This window comes from Bombyx mandarina, chromosome 11, assembly GCF_030267445.1.
Source record: "Bombyx mandarina strain Sakado chromosome 11, ASM3026744v2".
Taxonomy (NCBI): Eukaryota; Metazoa; Arthropoda; class Insecta; order Lepidoptera; family Bombycidae; genus Bombyx; species Bombyx mandarina.
In genome coordinates this window covers 4,415,574-4,420,573 of record NC_143218.1, presented here as the reverse complement: position 1 = coordinate 4,420,573, position 5,000 = coordinate 4,415,574, and the positions used below count along the sequence as shown (strand labels likewise).

Here is a 5,000-nt window from a genome sequence, read left to right as displayed (position 1 = left end):
ATCAATCTCTTCTTTCTTCTCCTCACAAAAAATTTTGTAATGAGATTTCAATCAGAGACGAAAACGAGAGAACCGAGAGCGAGTGAGTGAGAGCGAGCGAACGAGAGCGCTAGCGAGTCAGAGTGAGAGATGGAGAGGCGCGAGGTCGCAATTCGGACGTCGAGTCCGCCTACACACGTTTTCCTATTGTTAATCATTATTCGTCTGTCCGGGTCATTAGTAGTTTTTCGTCGTCGCCGTTACGTTAAGTAAATTCAACGATCGATGTGTGTGCAAGCGAAAAATCGTTAGATTATTTTATTGAATTTATTCGCGATTACAAATAATTCATTAAAATTCTTCATCACAACGTTTCGCTTCGCACCGTCGTCGTCGTCGATATTAAATAACGATTAATACAACGTCAACAACAGAATAACGAAACCAAGACGACAAAAATTCATATACACGAGAACTCGCTACGCGCACGCTAAACATAACGCGCGCGCCAGAGAGGTTCGACGTGATTATGAAAATTTTGAAATAACAATAAAACATTTTTAGATCCGTCGGAGAGACGAGCTAGCGAAACGCGATTCGTAATCGTAGTCTTCGGTCAAATTTTAATTAAAAAATAACAACACGTAACGACGAGTACGAACGCGTAACGCGGAACGCGTCAACGCGACGGATCACGAGCGCGGCACGAGCCACGCAATGTGATTAATGTTTTTTATGCAGCCGGCCCTCAGACAGGAGTGGTCCTGGATGTGTCTCCACGGACCGCAATGTGCGTTCGAAATGTCGATGTTCAAATGTGTCCTGCAGTTCACACTATGACGCGCAGTTAACTGCGTTCTTCATCGACCCGCGAGCCAAGTGATCCACCGTCCAGGGTAATGATTTTCGTTTTTTCTGTAATGTTTAAATAAAAATAAAAAATTTCTTTTTTTTTTTTTCTTGTCGAAAAAAAAACAATAAACGAATAAAATGTATTTTATGTTAATTTACGAAACCGTCAACGACGACGAGAGAGACACGAGCGAGCGCTCCCGCAAGAACGCGCGCACGCGACTCTCCGTGACGTTTGGACGTACGCGACGTTTCGACGTTTTCGCCGTGTGCGCGCGCGCGTTTCGCATTTTATACATAAATATTATAATATTCGAAATTTCGAATCTCAAAATATTAAATAATAAACATATAAAACACGGTGGTACAACGCACGCACACACACGTTAAGAAAACTAAAACGTCTGTGAGTTTTTCTTTCGATCACCGCGCTCTCGCTCTCGAGCGCACTAGTGTCACGACGGCAATCGAATCGACACGACGACACACACACACACACACAACTACTGCATCACTCACACACACACACACACACACACACACACACACACACACACACACACCACAAACACAGAACAACACTGTAATTTCGGTGTCAGTAATGGTATTTTGTAGTGCGCGTATAGTTTTATGCGTGTGCTGCCGTGCGCGTGCAGTACGCAGCAGTATTAGATATATAATGTCAGCAGTCAGATTCAATATCGTCGCGACAAACGCGCGCGAGAGCGTGAGAAATCGGATAAACGATAAAAATTAAGAACGATCGAATGTATGCATGCGTATATATATATAAATAAATAAATAAAATATTTACATATCACACACAATACAACACACGTTAATGATCCTTCCGCAGGTTCCCCTACGGAAACCTTGTTACGACTTTTACTTCCTCTAAATGATCAAGTTTGGTCAACTTCCCAACAACGCCGACGGCCGTGAAGCCACCGCGTGTCGGTCCGAAGACCTCACTAAATCATTCAATCGGTAGTAGCGACGGGCGGTGTGTACAAAGGGCAGGGACGTAATCAACGCGAGCTTATGACTCGCGCTTACTAGGAATTCCTCGTTTATGGGGGATAATTGCAAACCCCAATCCCCAGCACGAAGGAGTTTCAGCGGGTTGCCCGGGCCTCTAGGCCAGGGAGAACATGCTGATTCCTTCAGTGTAGCGCGCGTGCGGCCCAGGACATCTAAGGGCATCACAGACCTGTTATTGCTCAATCTCGTGCGGCTCGAAGACGCCGGTCCCTCTAAGAAGAATTTTAATACGTCGTCAGTGAGTTGCGCGACACGAGGCCGCGCACACCTAAATAACGACGCCTATTTAGCAGGCTAGAGTCTCGTTCGTTACCGGAATTAACCAGACAAATCGCTCCACCAACTAAGAACGGCCATGCACCACCACCCACCGAATCAAGAAAGAGCTGTTAATCTGTCAATCCTTCCGGTGTCCGGGCCTGGTGAGATTTCCCGTGTTGAGTCAAATTAAGCCGCAGGCTCCACTCCTGGTGGTGCCCTTCCGTCAATTCCTTTAAGTTTCAGCTTTGCAACCATACTCCCCCCGGAGTCCAAAATCTTTGGTTTCCCGGAAGCTGCCCGCCGAGCCATTGTAGTAACGTCGGCGGATCGCTAGATGACATATTTACGGTTAGAACTAGGGCGGTATCTAATCGCCTTCGAACCTCTAACTTTCGTTCTTGATTGATGAAAACACCTTTGGCAAATGCTTTCGCTGATGTTCGTCTTGCGACGATCCAAGAATTTCACCTCTAACGTCGCAATACGAATGCCCCCAGTTATCCCTATTAATCATTACCTCGGAGTTCTGAAAACCAACAAAATAGAACCGAGATCATATTCTATTATTCCATGCACGAAATATTCAAGCAGCATTTTTAGCCCGCTTTGAGCACTCTAATTTGTTCAAAGTAAAATTGTCGGCCCACCTCGACACTCACCGAAGAGCACCGCGATAGGATTTTGATATTGAACCGGCGTTTTTTAGAACGCCGGCTCACCGACGATATGCTCCGCAAACGTGTCAGTATCACCGCGGATGCGGTGCACCGACAGCGCGGCGCACAAATGCAACTACGAGCTTTTTAACCGCAACAATTTTAGTATACGCTATTGGAGCTGGAATTACCGCGGCTGCTGGCACCAGACTTGCCCTCCAATTGTTCCTCGTTAAAATATTTAAAGTGTACTCATTCCGATTACGAGGCCTCGTAAGAGTCCCGTATCGTTATTTTTCGTCACTACCTCCCCGTGCCGGGAGTGGGTAATTTGCGCGCCTGCTGCCTTCCTTGGATGTGGTAGCCGTTTCTCAGGCTCCCTCTCCGGAATCGAACCCTGATTCCCCGTTACCCGTGACAACCATGGTAGTCGCAGAAACTACCATCGAAAGTTGATAAGGCAGACATTTGAAAGATGCGTCGCCGGTACTTGACCATGCGATCTGCAAAAGTTATCCAGATTCATCAAAATTAACGACTTCGGACGCGAGGCCCTCCGTCGATTGGTTTTGATCTAATAAAAGCACTCATCCCATCACTGGTCAGAGTTCTGATTGCATGTATTAGCTCTAGAATTACCACAGTTATCCAAGTAACTGAGTAAGATCTAAGGAACCAAAACTGATATATTGAGCCATTCGCGGTATCGCCTTAATACGGCTTGCACTGAGACATGCATGGCTTAATCTTTGAGACAAGCATATAACTACTGGCAGGATCAACCAGGGAGCTCTCTTTTTCGTTAGCTCGAAAACTAAAACGTCGCACCGCATCGGGCGTAAAAACGCTCGTACGGCGTGATCGTGTTTAGGTATTATAATAGTATTTATATAATAAACAACTCTCGTTGTTTACTAATAAATAATATCATTAAATATATAAAAATCCATATCCTAGAAAATTTAATTTTTAAGGAAAAGGATAATTATACAAAATCGGTCCACCGAGATTTCGCATAAACCGTTCACGTTAAAACATATAATGTTTAAATAAAAACACCATATGAAATATTATAATTCGTTTTAACGAATAAAATTTCAAAATCGCGCACGGAACGTACAGAATGACGTAAACGACTGAACGAACAGGTGCATTCGTCCGTTTGATTGTTTCATTCTGAAATTAGAAATGAACTAACCGAACGAACATGCCGTCGCATGAGTTACGCATATGTCTCACGGTGTTACGGCGACCGCAGCGTTTCGGTTAATCTATAATAAATATATTATATTATTATTATTATTATTAAACACGAAACACACGCAACGCGCAAAACCAATGAACATATGAAAAATTTTAAAATTTCCAGGACCAAAAAATTTATGCGTCCAATCACAAAAGTCTCCTCCTCTCCTCAATGTATATATGTCAAGCTTCTGACCGGACGAGATATATATGAGAGATGGATAGATACTTCAGATCGCATGACGCAGGTCCGACGCTGATCAAATATATAATATATAACTTTATAATGTGTTCGTTTAAAAACGAGAGAGAAAAACTGAAAATGTAATCCAAAAAACAACAAACATCAAATCTTCCTCTCTCGCCTCGCGCACCAACTAAGGCACGCCCGAACATCAAACGCGACACGCGCTCAAACCACACATGTGATGCGGGCCGTGCGCGTTCGCATGCATACATACGTAGGATCGTCGTCCGCGGTGAAGTCTGTTGAGCCGTGGATTTTTAAAATTTTAATTTAGACAGAATATAGTTTATTATTATTATTATTATTATTATTAGTATTATTATTAATTATGTATATTTATTTTAAATGTTATTAATTAAAATATAATTTTTTTTAAAAGATTTTTATTACGACTAAGTCTCGTCGGCCAGGTCTAAATATTTTATTAATTTGTCCTTTTCTGCCTTCACGAGGTGAAGGTACATCACGCCTTGATGATGATGATGATGATGATGATGATATTGATAAATTTTCATATCCACCACGTAGAAGGTTATCATTATGACATCTTATTATGTACGTAGGTACATTAACATTAATAACTCCTCCTGAACTGAGAACTGACTCCAGAGCGAGAAGAAGAAACCTCCTCACGTAGCGCGCAGTACCTATCGTGGATAATAATAACTACTACATAACTAACTGCCTTCTGTATCAGGACCCCTAACCCAGTTAGCTAG

General features: G+C 42.9%; 2 non-coding genes across 2 annotated transcripts; both read right to left on the bottom strand.

Moving 5' to 3' along the window:
* Positions 1-721: 721 nt before the first annotated feature.
* Positions 722-878, bottom strand: LOC149501933 (5.8S ribosomal RNA). The gene has a single exon (XR_016323931.1). It is a non-coding gene; the product is annotated as a 5.8S ribosomal RNA (ribosomal RNA).
* A 792-nt stretch (positions 879-1,670) lies between these two features.
* Positions 1,671-3,578, bottom strand: LOC149501932 (small subunit ribosomal RNA). Its single transcript, XR_016323922.1, has one exon. It is a non-coding gene; the product is annotated as a small subunit ribosomal RNA (ribosomal RNA).
* Positions 3,579-5,000: the final 1,422 nt, after the last annotated feature.